The following is a 17,264-nucleotide window of genomic DNA, read 5'->3' on the forward strand; positions in this document are numbered from 1 at the left end:
AGTCTTTAAGAGCATTCTCTAACTTCAGCTTTTGTTCCACAGGTCTGCTATAAAGCTCCATTTCAAGAAAACTTATCTGGGATACTTCCCCATCTTCCTCATATGGCAAAGGTTCTCAATAATGCCAAATAAACTGGCAATAATAATAAGATACTTTATCTCCAATCTTGTAAATTCCATGTGATTTTTGACACTACTGTTTTTTGTTTCCCTTGCTAACTGAATTGCCAAATGCTATTTCATCTCTCTCTCAACCTGTCTCCCTCTCTCCCTTTCTCCCTTTCTCTCTCTCTCTCTCTCTCTCTCAATATCTCTCTCTCTCTCTCTCTCTCTCTCTCTCTCACACACACACACACACACACACACACACACACCACTTTCAATCTGTGTTTTCCTTTTGTGTGTCTCAATTGAAGAAGATGAAGAAGTCTTCTGGAGAAATTGTCTACTGTGGACAGGTGTTCGAGAAATCTCCTTTGCGGGTGAAGAACTTCGGCATCTGGCTGCGCTATGATTCACGCAGTGGCACCCACAACATGTACCGGGAATACCGGGATCTGACCACCGCAGGCGCCGTCACCCAGTGCTACCGAGACATGGGTGCCCGACACCGTGCCCGGGCCCACTCTATCCAGATCATGAAGGTGGAAGAGATTGCAGCCAGCAAGTGCCGCCGGCCAGCGGTCAAGCAGTTCCACGACTCCAAGATCAAGTTCCCACTGCCCCATCGGGTCTTGCGTCGTCAGCACAAGCCACGCTTCACCACCAAGAGGCCCAACACCTTCTTTTAGATGCAGAGCCGGCCGGTGCCCAAGTCTGTTCAAATAAACTCCTCGGGTAAAACCAAAAAAAAATAAAAATAAAAATAAAATAAAATAAAATATTATAATATTTTATAATTTTAATTTTAATTTAATTTATAATTTTATCAACATTATATTAACTGAGACCACAACTTCTCATTTCCCACCCAATACTGGATGTATAATACAACTTTTGAGATCTATATCAATTCATTGCTTCTCATCTTCAATTCTGTCCATGTGACTTCTTATTCATCAATTGTTTGCTTATTTTTATTTCCTTTAGTGTATCTAACCTTATTTCTAGGTTTTAACCATATTATAATATTTTATTTTATTTTTAAAAAAGATTTTATTTTTATTAATGAAAGACAGAGAAGGAGAGAGGCAGAGAGGTAGACAGAGGGAGAAGCAGGCTCCATACAGTGAGCCTGATGTGGGACTTGATCCCAGGACCCTTGGATCATGACCTGAGCCGAAGGCAGATGCTCAATCGCTGAGCCACCCAGGCTTCCCATATTAGAACATTTTATTGCTGATTCCTGTCTCATAGATGCCTTGTGCATGTGCATGCCTTTGTGCCAGAATAGAAGAGATTCATTTATTCTTTCTTTGATTATAGATAATAAAATCCTGGTGTGATAGATGTGTATCCATCAAAAATATTTTCTCCTTACCTGTAGGAACCCTACATGAAGAAGTTCCCTGCTCCACTGATACTAGGATTGACCATGTGATTTGCTTTGGCCAGTAAAATATAAGTGTCTTCCAAGCAGATGCTTTAGGAGTCAACATGTGCTATTCTATTCTCACCTTCTCTCTCTACTATGAAATCAAAACTGTCCCAGAAAGGGGCTGAAGTACTAATCTCAGTCCCAGAACAAGTACATCATGGACCATAGTTGCAGCTGACCATCAGTAGACCTGTAGTTCAAATGAGAAAATAAATCTTCATAGCTTTAAGCCACTGAGATTTTGTCATTTTTTGTTACTGCAACATAAAGTATCCTAAATTGACTGATATATTTGGTAGCTATGTTATTATCTATAATTTGTCACTGGTACTTCATGCAGCATCATGAACTTAAAAGTGAAAAACATGCATGCCATATTATCTGTTCTTTCTCTTTAGTCATCTAGGTATAAAGTCTTGATATTTTTTTTCTTTCTTCCCTGAGTCTTTTTTTTAAAAGGCATATGTTCTGATATTAAATTTTACTCAGAATCTTTTGCCACTATGCCTTTCTATGAAGTAGTAGCTCCTGACATGAGTTACAGCCTCACAATCAGAAAAGCAACAGCTCACACCAAGTAAGTACAGAAAAGACAAAGTACACTCTAAGCACATTCTACGAACATTACCAACATTGCGCTGTTGAATGATAACAGTGACAGTAAGTTTGATGTACTATTATAGTCCCCATTTTTAGGATGGAGAAATGAAGGCAGAGAGAGTTTTAAATATTTGGTCCAAAGTCACATATATATCAGAAACAGGATTTGAAAGCAGCTCTGCTGGCATCAGTATCCCATAATTTTCACAATTTCTTCAAACTCTCTTTAGTAGAAATAGTAGGGGATGTGAATTTCCTAGGATGAGTGAAGGGCATGGTAAAAGCTGTCTTTCCTGGCATTTGTTCTTTCTTTCTCTCCTTGACAGATAACCTCCTCCCCAAATTGGTCAACATAATAGTCCCATTTCCTAATGCCTTGGAACTTGGCTACTTTTTCCATGGTACATGGGCTGAGTCTGGTTTGTGTGGAGCCCAGGAGTAGGAGAGAAGGAAGTAGGCAGTTCTCTCTTAGGCTATATAAATGAAAGATTTATCTTTGGCATTTTGTTTCTCACAGGTGAAGTGGTAAGATTTAGAGGACTAAAATCAGATAGACTCTTAAGTGCAAAACCAAGCCTTTTAAGGATTCACACACACCGCATTCCTAACACCAGGGAAGGAGTTTTAGAGTCAAAACTCTGACTATGAGATATGCATGTATTTGGTTGGAGTGTTCTTTGTACACTTACCCATCAGGAAATTGGCTCCAGCAGGAAACTAGATGAAAATTTAGGGGACTAAGGACCTCGCAAAATCTTTATTAGAAAAAGATTAATACAGTCATTTTGTTTGTTTTCCTTTCCTATTTTCATTCTAGTCCGAGCCATTATCTCTCATCAGGTTATTATAATAGTTGTCATTTTCTGGTCAGATAACTTTACCTGATGATTAAAAGCATCCTAAAGTATTTTTATTGACCAGAACCACCTCTTTCTTAGTTGAACTTTTACCTTTTTAATACTACAAATTCCATACATGTCTGCATTTCCTGCTTACGTTTCTTTGTCTAAACTGTTTCTTCTATCCCTAGCCCTTCTTCCTCCAACTTCTATATAATCAAATTACTGAAGTACAAATGCAAACTCATCCCTTCCATGAAAATTTTTCTGATTCCTTAGCTTAATGTTATCTCTAATTCCTCAGAAATACAATAGAAATTATCTGTTTTCCTCTTATGGTACATACCAATTATTACTTTGCAGTTAATGAGTTGTATTTTATATACTTCATAATAAGACTATACATTTAGTGTGAACAGAGACCACTTGGCATTTATCTTTATATTCCAATAGTTCCTAGTCTTTGTTCTCTCATTCAGTCATTTTTTATTCTGCAGGAGCAAACAAAAGAGAGGCGGTTCCTGCATTCATAGAATATGCAATATGATAAGAGCACATAGTTAGACTTCAAATATTGTTCAATGAGTGCTAATTATAACCGATGTATTTGCTGATCTCTATTGAAATGAATAGGACTGTAAGCAAAAACAAAATATGTTTATATTTAAAAGTACCTCAAAATGAATACAAAGGTCTGTAGGACACATTTAATATTTGTAATCTACAAGGAAGCTTAAGACAAATAAATTAAATGAAAGAGATAATAGCATACATTTAAAAATCATTTTATTTTTTTTATTTCATCATGATAAGTGTACTCTTTAATCTCCATCCACTGTTTCCCAACTGCCCCAACATTCTTCCACTCTGAACACCATCAGTTTGTTCTCTATAGTTAGGAGTCTTTTTCTTGGTTTCTCTCTCTCTTTCTCTCTCTCTCTCTCTCTCTCTCTCTCTCTCTCTTCCTTTGATGATGTTTCACTTTGAAATTTCCACATTTGAGTGAAATCCTATATTGTTTGTCTTTCACTGACTTATTTGGCTTAACTATACTCTCTAACTCTACGCGTTTTGCTGCAAATGAGAAGGTTTCATTATTTTTTATGGCTGAATCATATTCTTTATACATCTATACAACATCTCCTTTATCCATTCAGGGATGATGGACATTTAGGCTGTTTCTGTACCTTAGCTATTGTAAACAATGCTTCAATGAACATAGGGGTGCATGCATCCCCTTGAATTGTTTTTTTTTTTAAATAATAAATTTATTTTTTATTGGTGTTCAATTTGCCAACATACAGAATAACACCCAGGGCTCATCCTGTCAAGTGCCTCCCTCAGTGCCTGTCACCCATTCACCCCCACCCCCCGCCCTCCTCCCATTCCACCAACCCTAGTTCGTTTCCCAGAGTTAGGAGTCTCCCATGTACTGTCTCCCTTTCTGAGATTTCCTACCCAATTATTCTCCCATCCCTTCTATTCCCTTTCACTATTATTTATATTCCCGAAATGAATGAGAACATATAATGTTTGTCCTTCTCCGATTGACTTATTTCACTCAGCATAATAAAGTCCAGTTCCATCCACGTTGAAGGAAATGGTGGGTATTTGTCATTTCTAATGGCTGAGCAATATTCCATTGTATACATAAACCACATCTTCTTTATCCAATCATCTTTCGATGGACAATGAGGCTCCTTCCACAGTTTGGCTATTGTGGACATTGCTGCTAGAAATATCGGGGTGCAGGTGTCCCAGGGTTTCATTACATCTGTATCTTTGGGGTAAATAACCAATAGTGCAATTGCTGGGTCGTAGGGCAGGAATATTTTTAACTCTTTGAGGAACCTCCACACAGTTTTCCAGAGTGGCTGCACCAGTTCACATTCCCACCAACAGTGTACGAGGGTTCCCTTTTCTCCACATCCCCTCCAACATTTGTGGTTCCCTGCCTTGTTAATTTTCCCCATTCTCACTGGTGTGAGGGGGGTATCTCATGGTGGTTTTGATTTGTATTTCCCTGATGGCAAGTGATGCAGAGCATTTTCTCAAGTGCGTGTTGGCCATGATTATGTCTTCCTCTGTGAGATGTCTGTTCATGTCTTTTGCCCATTTAATGATTAGATTGTTTGTTTCTTTGCTGTTGAGTTTAAAAAGTTCTTTATAGATCTTGGAAACTAGCCCTTTATCTGATATGTCATTTGCAAATATCTTCTCCCATTCTGTAGGTTGTCGTTTTAGTTTTGTTGACTGTATCCTTTGATGTGCAAAAGCTTCTTATCTCGATGAAGTCCCAATAGTTCATTTTTACTTTTGTTTCTTTTGCCTTCATGGATGTATCTTGCAAGAAGTTACTGTGGCCAAGTTCAAAAAGGGTGTTGCCTGTGTTCTCCTCTAGGATTTTGATGGAATCTTGTCTCACAATTAGATCTCTCATCCATTTTGAGTTTATCTTTGTGTATGGTGCAAGAGAGTGGTCTAGTTTCATTCTTCTGCATGTGGATGTCCAATTTTCCCAGCACCATTTATTGAAGAGACTGTCTTAAAAAAAAAAATGAAGAGACTGTCTTTCACAGTGGATATTCTTCCTCCTTTATCGAATATTAGTTGACCATAAAGTTGAGGGTCTAGTTCTCGATTATGTATTCTGTTCCATTGATCTATATGTCTATTTCTGTACCAGTACCACACGGTCTTGATGACCACAGCTTCGTAGTACGACCTGAAATCTGGCATTGGGATGCCCCCAGCTATGGTTTTCTTTTTTAAAAATTTCCCTGGCTACTCAGGGTCTATTCTGATTCCACACAAATCTTAAAATAATTTGTTCTAACTCTCTGAAGAAAGTCCAAGGTATTTAGAAACGGATTGCATTAAATGTGTAAATTGCCCTGGGTAACATTGACATTCTCACAATATTAATTCTGCCAATCCATGAGCATGGAATATTTTTCCATCTCTTTGTGTCTTCCTCAATTTCTTTCAGAAGTGTTCTATGGTTTTTAGGGTATAGATCCTTTACCTCTTTGGTTCAGTTTATTCCTGGGTATCTTATGCTTTTGGGTGCAATTGTAAATGGGATTGACTCAATTCCTCCTTCTTCAGTCTCATTGCTAGTGTATAGAAACACCACTGACTTCTGTGCATTGATTTTGTATCCTGCCACTCTGCCAAATTGCTTTATGAGTTCCAGCAATCTTGGGGTGGAGGCTTTTGGGTTTTCTATGTAGAGTATCATGTCATCAGCGAAGAGAGAGAGTTTGACTTCTTCTTTGCCAATTTGAATGCCTTTAATGTCTTTTTGTTGTCTGACTGCTGAGGCGAGGAATTCCAGTACTATGTTGAATAGCAGTGGTGAGAGTGGACATCCATGTCTTGTTCCTGATCTTAGGGGAAAGGCTCCCAGTGCTTCCCCATTGAGAATGCTATTTGCTGTGGGCTTTTCGTAGATGGCTTTTTAGATGTTGAGGAGAGTTCCCTCTATCCCTACACTCTGTAGAGTTTTGATCAGGAATGGATGCTGTCTTTTGTCAAATGCTTTCTCTGCATCTAATGAGAGGATCATATGGTTCTTGGTTTTTCTCTTGCTGATATGATGAATCACATTGATTGTTTTATGAGTGTTGAACGAGCCTTGTGTCCCGGGGATAAATCCTACTTGCTCAGGGTGAATAATTTTCTTAATGTACAGTTGGCTCCTATTGGCTAGTATCTTGTTGAGAATTTTTGCATCCATGTTCATCAGGGATATTGGTCTGTAATTCTCCTTTTTGGTGGGGTCTTTGTCTGGTTTTGGAATTAAGGTAATGCTCGCCTCATAGAACGAATTTGGAAGTACTCCATCTCTTTCTATGTTTCCGAACAGCTTTAGTAGAATAGGTATGGTTTCTTCTTTAAGCGTTTGATAGAATTCCCCTGGGAAGCCATCTGGCCCTGGACTCTTGTGTCTTGGGAGGTTTTTGATGACTGCTTCAATTTCCTCCCTGGTTATTGGCCTGTTCAGGTTTTCTATTTCTTCCTGTTCCAGTTTTAGTAGTTTGTGGCTTCCAGGAATGTGTCCATTTCTTCTAGATTGCCAAATTTGGCATATAGCTGTTCATAAAATATTTTTAAAATCGTTTCTATTTCCTTGGTGTTGGTAGTGATCTCTCCTTTCTCATTCAAGATTTTGTTAACTTGAGTCTTCTCTCTCTTCTTTTTAATAAGGTTGGCTAATGGTTTATCTTTCTTATTAATTCTTTCAAAGAACCAACTCCTGGTTCTGTTGGTCTGTTCCACAGTTCTTCTGGTCTCAATTTCGCTGAGTTCTGCTCAAATTATAATTAACTTCTTCTGCTAGGTGTGGGAACTATCTGCTGTCTTTTCTATAGCTCCTTTATGAGTAAGGTGAGCTTTTGTATTTGAGTTCTTTCCAGTTTTTGAATGGATGCTTGTATTGTGATGTATTTCCCCCTCAGGACTGCTTTTGCTGCATCCCAAAGACTTTGAACGGTTGTATCTTCATTCTCATTAGTTTCCATGAATCTTTTTAACTCTTCCTTAATTTCCTGGTTGACCCTTTCATCCTTTAGCAGGATGGTCCTTAACCTCCACGTGTTTGTGGTCCTTCCAAACTTCTTGTTGTGATTTAGTTCTAATTTCAAGGCATTGTGGTCTGAGAATATGCATGGGACTATCCCAATCTTTTGGAATCCGTTCATACCCGATTTGTGACCCAGTGTGTGGTCTATTCTAGCAAAGTTCCATGTGCACTTGAGAAGAATGTGTATTAAGTTGAGTTTGGATGTAAAGTTCTGTGGATATCTGTGAAATCCATCTGGTCCAGTGTATCATTTAAAGCTCTCATTTCTTTAGAGATGTTGTGCTTAGAAGACCTATCAAGGGTAGAAAGTGCTAGATTGAAGTCACCAAGTATAAGTGTATTATTATCTAAGTATTTCTTCACTTTAGTTATTAATTGGCTTAAATATTTGGCAGCTCCCACATTCGGGGCATATATATTGAGGATTGTTATGTCTTCTTGTTAGATAGATCCTTTAAGTATGAGATAGTATCCCTCTTCATCTCTCACTACAGTCTTCGGGGTAAATTTTAGTTTATCTGATATAAGGATGGCTACCCCTGCTTTCTTTTGAGGACCATTTGAATGGTAAATGGTTCTCCAACCTTTCATTTTCAGGCTGTAGGTGTCGTTCAGTCTAAAATGAGTCCCTTGTAGACAGCAAATAGATGGGTCCTGCTTTTTTATCCAGTCTGAAACCCTGCACCTTTTGATGGGGTCATTAATCCCATTCACATTCAGAGTTACTATTGACAGATATGAGTTTAGTGTCATCATGATATCTATTCAGTCCTTGTTTTTGTGGATTGCTCCACTGAACTTCTTCTTAAAGGGGAATTTTAAGAGTCCCCCTTAGAATTTCTTGCAGAGCTGGTTTGGAGGTCACATGTTCTTTCAGTTTTTGCCTGTCTTGGAAGCTCTTTATCTCTCCTTCCATTTTGAATGAGAGCCTTGCTGGATAAAGTATTCTTGGCTGCATGTTCTTCTCATTTAGGACCCTGAATATATCCTGCCAGCCCTTTCTGGCCTGCCAGGTCTCTGTGGAGAGGTCTGCTGTTACCCTAATACTCCTCCCCATAAAAGTCAGGGATTTCTTGTCTCTTGCTGCTTTAAGGATCTTCTCTTTATCTTTGGAATTTGCAACCTTCACTATTAAATGTTGAGGTGTTGAACGGTTTTTATTGATTTTTGGGGGGGATCTCTCTATTTCCTGGATCTGAATGTCTGTTTCCCTTCCCAGATTAGGAAAATTTTCAGCTAGGATTTGTTCAAATACATATTCTGGCCCTCTGGCCCTTTGGGCGCCCTCGGGAACCCCAATTAAATGTAGGTTTTTCTTCCTCAGGCTGTCGTTTATTTCCCTTAATCTGTCTTCATGGTCTCTTAATTGTCTGTCTCTTTTTTCCTCTGTTTCCCTCTTTGCCATCAACTTGTCTTCTATGTCACTCCCTCGTTCTTCCACCTCGTTAACCCTCGTCGTTAGGACTTCTAGTTTGGATTGCATCTCATTCAATTGATTTTTAATTTCTGCCTGATTGGATCTAAATTCTGCAGTCATGAAGTCTCTTGAGTCCTTTATGCTTTTTTCTAGAGCCACCAGTAGCTGTATAATAGTGCTTCTGAATTGGCTTTCTGACATTGAATTGTAATCCAGATTTTGTAACTCTGTGGGAGAGAGGGCTGTTTCTGATTCTTTCTTTTGAGGTGAGGTTTTCCTTCTAGTCATTTTGCTCAGTGCAGAGTAGCCAAAACAAGTTGTATTGGGAAAAGGAGAAAAAGAGAGAGAGAGCAGGAAAGAAAAGAGAAAAGGAAAAAAGAGAAAGAAGAAAAAAAGGGAAAAGGGAGAAGAAAAAGAGAAAGAAAAAGAAAGAAAGGTGAAAAAAAGGGGTAGGGGAAGCAATCAGAAATCAAAAAGAAAGAAAAACAAAACTAAACAAAACAAAAACAAAAAACAAAAAACACGGGGGAGTGTCTTCTGGTTCTGTATAATTTAAGTCCCTTGACTTCCCCTGGAACTGGTCCCTCTCGCTGGTCTTCTGGGGGAGGGTCCTGTTGTGCTGATTTTCAGGTGTTAGCACTTGGGGGAGCTGCTCTGCCCCCTGCCTGGTGCAGGGCTCAGTGGGGGTTGTTTACCCCGTGAGGCCCAAGAGGAACAGCCACAGTGGGGCAGCAGCTCTGGAAACCTGGACTCATCCCCCGCAGTAACTCCGGGGCTCTCCGTCTGCAGGGCCTGGAGGCTCCGGAGCGGGGCCGCTGATCTGCTCAGTTCCAGGCAGGAGCGTCCTTGCTGTCCTGGGCCCTCCCGGCCTCTGCCTGTCCCGGGGGAGGCCGGATCCTGGGCTGTGTCCCGGCGCCCTGTACCCCGGGGCCTGAGCTGTTGGATTCGCGCTCCCGCCCCGCAGCCCCCTCCGCGGAGCCGCCGCCTGAGCCCCTCGGAGCTGCTCCCGGAGCCCCGCCGCCCCCTCCGCGCGGAGCTTCTTCCTCCGCCCAAGCCGCCGCCCAGCTGCTCCCGGAGCCCCGCAGCCCCCTCCGCGGAGCCGCCGCCCGAGCCCCTCCGAGCTGCTCCGGGTCCCGCCGTGCGCGCTGCAGCCCTTAGGGAGTTCAGCGCACTCTCCCCGGCGTGCAGGTGCCTGTTAGTGTCCCAGGGAGCCCGAGGGCATCCCCGCCTTTCTGGGGATCCTGCTCCAATTCCCCGGGAGGCCTTTCCGCGGGGAAGGTTGGTGCAGCTCCTGCTCCTCCGGGACGGGGCTCTCCTGTCCTGGGGACACTCGCCCCGGCCTCAGCCCGGCTCCTCGCGGGGCCCCTCCCCCTTGGAGGCCTTTTGTGTCTTTATTTCTTTTTCCCCCGTCTTCCTACCTTGATAGAAGCGCGAACTCTTCTCACTGTAGCATTCCAGCTGTTCTCTCTTTAAATCTCAGGCCGAATTCGTAGATTTTCAGGATGATTTGAAGGTTATCTAGGTAATTTGTTGAGGACAGATGACTTGGGGACCCTACTCTTCCGGCATCTTGCCCCTCTTCTTGTATACCTTCTTTGGATGAAATATCTATTCCGCTTCTTTGCCCATTTTATTTATTTATTTGTTAAAATTATTTTATTTTTTTAATTCTTTTTTTTAAATTTTTTTTTAAATTTATGATAGAGAGAGGGAGAGAGAGAGAGACAGAGACATAGGCAGTGGGAGAAGCAGGCTCCATGCACCGGGAGCCTGATGTGGAATTCGATCCCGGGTCTCCAGGATCGCGCCCTGGGCCAAAGGCAGGCGCCAAACCTCTGCGCCACCCAGGGATCCCCTTCTTGCCCATTTTAAAATTAAGTTATTCATCTTTATGTTATTGAATTGCAAGAGTTTTTACAATCTAGGTGCAATTCCCTTATCAGATACATAATTTATGAATATTTTCTCCCATTTTTGGTAAACTTCTCACTTCTTAATGCATAATTTAAAAATAAAAATAATGAAGCCCAATTTACTTTTTGTTGTTATTGCTTGTGCTTTGAATATTATATCTTTTAAAAATTTCCTAATTCATGGCCTCACTGATTTATAGCTATGTTTTCTTCTAAAGTTTTTAGGTTTTTATTTCTTACATTTATATATTTGATTCATTTTTTGGTTAAATTTTATATATGGTATAAGGGTCCACCTTTGCTCTTTGGCGTGTGATTATCCAGTTTTTCTAGCACATTTTGTTAACTATTCTTTCCCTATTGAATTGTCTTGACACTTTTGTCAAAAATCAATTAATCCTACATATGAGAGCTTATATCTAGATTGTTAATTCTACCCCATCAATTTATATGTCTACCATTATGCCAGTAACACATAGTCTTCATTACTATAGCTTTGTAGTAAATTTTGAAATAAGGATGTATGAGTTTTCCAACTTTGTTCTTTTTCAAGATTATTTTGGCTCTTCTGTGTTCTTTGTACTTCTATATGGATTTTAGGCTAGCCTTAACAATTTCTGCAAAAAAAAAAAAAGGCAATTGGAATTTTGATAAAGATTGTGTTGGCTCTGTAGGTCAGTTTGGGGCAGTATTGCTATCTTAAAATATTGTCTTCTAATCCATGAACATGTGGTGTGTTTCAATTTGTATTTCTTTCAATTATGTTTTATAGTTTTCAGTGTAAAAATCTTGTATTTTTCTGTGCAATTTACTCTTAAGTACCGTTTTATTATTTTTTAAAAAAGGATTACTGTGTTATTTTTAATGTATTATTGGAATTACTTTTCTTAATTTCATTTACAGACTTTGCTAGTGTACAGCAATACAATATTTTGTATATTGATCTTGTATACTGCAGCCTTGATGAACCTTTTATTAGTTCTAGTAGTTTTTCAGGAGATTCCTTATTATGTTCCACATAGATCATGTTTTCAAAATATAGAGTATGATTATTTTCTTAATGGAAGCCTTAACAAGAACTTTCTGTTGGTTTACGAATACCAATTGAAGAAGTCTAAACTTAAGAAACATCCTTTAAAAGTGCTACCAGTTTCTAAGGCTGAGAAAGATATTTTCAGGATATTCTGCTTTGTCAACAATATAATTTATATGGAATGTTTTCTCTGGTAAGTCATGAGAGAAAAGTCTAAGTACTGAGTTGTGGTTATCTGGAAATCAGGATAAAATTATTATACAGTATAAATATATTATTACTACACACATCTCATCTGATTAGAATAAGCATCTGACAAAATAGCATTGCTGCATGGGATTTTTTGATTATTTATACTTTCTTTAAAAACTTCCCCTACAAAGAATAAATGGGACACTATTGGTAGACTACAAGAACCTACATCCTGAAATTTCTCTGGCCCTTAAACCACAAATCACTGTCCTAATGAAATGTCTACATTACTGTCCAAATTAACTATATGAACATATTTGTGAGAGTTGCTCTATACAACACACCACATTGTATGTCTGTAAATCCATAAGAATTCATCTGTGTGGAGAACTTGGGTAGTTCAGTTAGTTAAACATCTGACTTTGGCTCAGGTCATGATCTCAGGGTCCTGGGATAGAACCCCTCTCCCTTTGCTTCCCCCTCCCACTTATGTTCTCTTTCTCTCCAAAATAAATAAAACCTTAAAATAAATAAATAAATAAATAAATCATAAATAAATAAATAAATAAATAATAAATTTTAAAAAAGAATTCACCTATAGGAACCAATACCCTCTTAGCTCTGAGGGTTAAATAACAGTATGGTAGCAAGGAACAACATATATTTTGGAATCAAACAGACCTAGGGAAAACAACAACAAAAATAAGCTTGAATCCTGGTTTTTCTACCTACATAGCTCTTTGAGTCTCATTTCTTTATCTATGAAATTGAGAGAGTAATATAATAATAATCTCACAGGATAACATAATAAAGGGTTAATATGTAGATAGAATTTTGTGGGTGGTAATAGTACACTTCTTAGATAGTCTAAGAAAACAATCAGTAAAAGTTAGATCCTTATACTCACTAAGGACAAAAGAATGCTTAGGGTAACCTTAGAATTCAATGGCAAGCTTAAGTCACAGTAATCCCTTGTATATTTCATGTATATAAATATTTCATAGCCACTGCATATACAGTTTCCCCCATTTTATATTGGACCTTGAGTAATTTGGTGTTGTACAGTTATTTTAGAAGAAGTCATTTATGAACATATATTAGTCTTCTCAATATATCTTCCTTTGGAGAATTATTCTTCATCGTATTGTAATTTTGCTATATTTATGTGGTTCCATTCACATTGGTCTCCCACATGGCCTTAGGGTGGGAACAGTCCAAGGCCTACCCAAAAATTGTATATTATGAATCTGAACAGACTGATTAGTTCAGTGATAACCATGTGACCTAAAACAGTCCAATAAAAATCTACCCTGAAACTTTTCAAGAGTTATTAGGAAATACACTCTCATTTTTGTCTTGAATTGGGAGCTGTGTTATGAATTGTCATGAATTTGCGATTACTGATAACTATCTTGTCGCCACATAAAGAAAGCCTCCTGGGACAGAAAGCAAGTAGAAACACACAGAGCTGTAGTCAACAGTAGAAAAAGAAACAGTCTTTTTTTTTTTAAAGAAACAGTCTTAATTCTATTATATAAACTGGATTTAACTGTGCAAAAAAAAAAATTTCCGGGGCAGCCTGGGTGGCTCAGTGGTTTAGCACCGCCTTCAGCCCAGGAAGTGATCCTGGAGACCCAGGATCGAGTACCACATCGGGCTCCCTGCATGGAGCCTGCTTCTCCCTCTGCCTGTATCTCTGCCGCACTCTCTCCTCTGTCTCTCATTAATAAATAAATAAATAAAATCTTTAAAAAAAATTTCCACTCCCTGGACTTAATTATATAAATCAATTAATTATAATTTCTCTCTCTGTCTCTGACCCTCTCTCTCTCTCTCTCTCCATACCTCCCTCCCCTACGTTTTTCAGCTATTTTTAGTTTGGTTTCTGTCTCTTAGAAATGAAAATGTTCTGATTAACACATCCATTATTCTCAAAAGGAGTTTAGGACTCCTTCCACTACCCCATACTAAACTAAAATGTAACAATAGAGGCAAGATAGAGATGTAGAGAAAAAGAAAAAGAAAGGGAGCAAAATATAGCAGGCAAAAGACATAGATCTTCATGATACTGAGGAATGAAGACAGTGGTACCAGCCAGTTCTTTCCAAGTTGCATTCATGTCCCTTATTTATAGCCTTTATTATGAAAATTTCCTGGGCTTAAATCACCACTTATAAAAAAATAAAGCTACTACTCATAAGATACATATATAGCAGTCTTGAAACTGAAATTAAAGTTCTTTACGCTCAATATATTGTGATTCTAATGATACTGAAGAGCCTCAAAGAGCACTAGTGGTAGAGTGATGGTAGGTTGGCTATGGTGATGTTCACATTGAAACACGAAGTTTGGAATAGTGGGTCTGTTTTTCCCCTTTTGACCACCTCATTAAAAGAGTTCCTATCTACTCTGTTACAGAAAGTCATGCAAAGTCCTTTGAAAAAGTTTATTATCAAAAGTTTTAGCTATTTCCTGATGTTTTTGATGAGAGTGAGGGTGTTAATTTAAGAGACTGAAGGCTTTTGTGTCAATGAGAAGGTGAGGTTGGTCAGAGAAGGAGTCTTGGTAAATAAATTTATTTGGAAGCCAACCTACATAGCATCCTTGGCAAAGAGTTAAAAAAGTAAGTCTCAAAACAAATAGGGCATGCAAAGGGCTATAAGTGTACGTTATGGGATTCATTTATGCATTGGCTAAGTCAGGTGTCAACAAACTAAAAGTCCAAAAGTCTTTGGGTCAAATCAGCCTGTTTTTATAGGACCCACAACCCAAATATATTTTTTTATGTTTTGAAACTGGAAAATAGTCAAAATAAGAATAATGCTTTTTTATGGAGAAAACTGTATAAAATTCAAATGTCAGTGTCCATAAATAAAGTCTACTGGAACACAGGAATGCCCATTTGTTTCAGTATTGTCTATAGCTGATTTCACTTTATTTTTTTATTTTTTACGGCATTTTCTTTTTTTATTGAAGTATAGTTGACGATGTTAAATTAGTTTCAGGTGTACAACATAGTGATTTGACAAAATTATGCTGTGCTCACCACAAGTGTAGCTACCATCTATCACCATACAATGATATAATATTATTGACTATATTTCTATGCTATACCTTTTATCCCTGTGGACTTAACTCATTCCTTAACTGGAAGCCTATATCTCCTATCACCTTCATCCATTTTGCCCATCCCTCTGCCCCCTCCTTTCTGGTTACCATCAGTTTATTCTCTGTATTTATGGGCCTATTTCTTTTTTTTTTTTATTAATTTTTATTGGTGTTCAATTTACCAACATACAGAAAAACACCCAGTGCTCATCCCGTCAAGTGTCCACCTCAGTGCCCGTCACCCATTCCCCTCCAACACCCGCCCTCCTCCCCCCTTCCACCACCCCTAGTTCGTTTCCCCGAGTTAGGAGTCTTTATGTTCTGTCTCCCTTCCTGATATTTCCCAACATTTCTTCTCCCTTCCTTTATATTCCCTTTCACTATTATTTATATTCCCCAAATGAATGAGAACATACACTGCTTGTCCTTCTCCGATTGACTTATTTCACTCAGCATAATACCCTCCAGTTCCATCCACGTTGAAGCAAATGGTGGGTATTTGTCGTTTCTAATCGCTGAGTAATATTCCATTGTATACATAAACCACATCTTCTTTATCCATTCATCTTTCGATGGACACCGAGGCTCCTTCCACAGTTTGGCTATTGTGGCCATTGCTGATAGAAACATCGGGGTGCAGGTGTCCCGACGTTTCGTTGCATCTGAATCTTTGGGGTAAATCCCCAACAGTGCAATTGCTGGGTCGTAGGGCAGGTCTATTTTTAACTCTTTGAGGAACCTCCACACAGTTTTCCAGAGTGGCTGGGAATGTGAACTATTTCTTTTTTTTTCTGGATTTTGTTTTGTTTGTTTGTTTGTTTTTTATTGGAGTTCAATTTGCCAACATATAGCATAACACCCAGTGCTCATCCCATCAAGTGCCCCCCTCAGTGCCCATCACCCAAACACCCCACCCCCCGCCCACCTCCCTTTCCACCACCCCTTGTTCATTTCCCAGAGTTAGGAGTCTCTCATATTCTGTCTCTCTTTCTGAGCACTCTGGACTCTGATTTCACTTTATAACAACAGAGTTGAATAGTTTCAAAAGAAACAATGTAGTTAAGCCCAAAGTATTTACTATCTAGCATTTCACAGGTAAAAAAAAAGTTTGCTAATCCCTCAGCTATGACAATGGGGTCAGAAAAATCAAGAAAAGGATAGGAGGTAATGTTGTGGTTAAGAAGACAGGGTGTAGAGTCAAATTGCCCTAGTTTTGTTTGCCTATCTTGAGCAAGTTAGTTAATGTACCTTAGACTTAGTTTCCTTAACTATAAAATGAGAATGATAATACTGCCTGTTCAATAGGGTTTTTAATGAGGATCGAGAGGATTGTCCCAATAGTATCATATAATACATGCTAAATAAGTTGACTGGTGAACAGGGCATTGTACATTTGGTAGGGAGGACTTGGAGTGTCTTCTTACCTCCTCATTGAATTGTCAGTTATTTTATTCCTTTCCCCAAATATGTAGTTCATGGGCATGTTTTTATGAACTACAACTAAGCTGCAAAAATAAATAAGATTGCCTGGTGAGCAGCAATGTATAACCTCTATTTGTTGCTTTTCATGTGTGGATTTGTCTATTACCTCCACTCCATCTATCTGGCTGGCTGAACTTTTAACTTTATACAAGAATAAGGTATGTGTACACTCTGACATCAAAGGACACCTGTAGCAAGGTGCAAAATATTCAGCTCCTTTATGGGATCCCTGGGTGGCGCAGCAGTTTGGCGCCTGCCTTTGGCCCAGGGTGCGATCCTGGATCGAATCCCATGTCGGGCTCCCGGTGCATGGAGCCTGCTTCTTCCTCTGCCTGTGTCTCTGCCTCTTTCTCTATCTCTCTGTGACTATCATAAATAAATAAAAATTAAAAAAAAATATTCAGCTCCTTTAAGCCCAACTCAAATACGTACACAACATATAGGAAGATTGTAGTTTATTTTTAAATAATTGAGTCAGTATATTTATTGATGATTTTAGGAAATAATATATTTATTGCTAATGTTGCTACATCGTTCCTGATTTCCACTATGAACTCA

General features: G+C 38.9%; 1 pseudogene; it reads left to right on the forward strand.

The window, feature by feature from the left end:
- The first annotated feature begins 404 nt into the window (after window positions 1-404).
- On the forward strand, window positions 405-855 carry LOC140596248 (large ribosomal subunit protein eL20 pseudogene; annotated as a pseudogene).
- The last annotated feature ends 16,409 nt before the right edge of the window (window positions 856-17,264 follow it).

This window comes from Vulpes vulpes, chromosome X, assembly GCF_048418805.1.
Source record: "Vulpes vulpes isolate BD-2025 chromosome X, VulVul3, whole genome shotgun sequence".
Lineage (NCBI taxonomy): Eukaryota > Metazoa > Chordata > Mammalia > Carnivora > Canidae > Vulpes > Vulpes vulpes.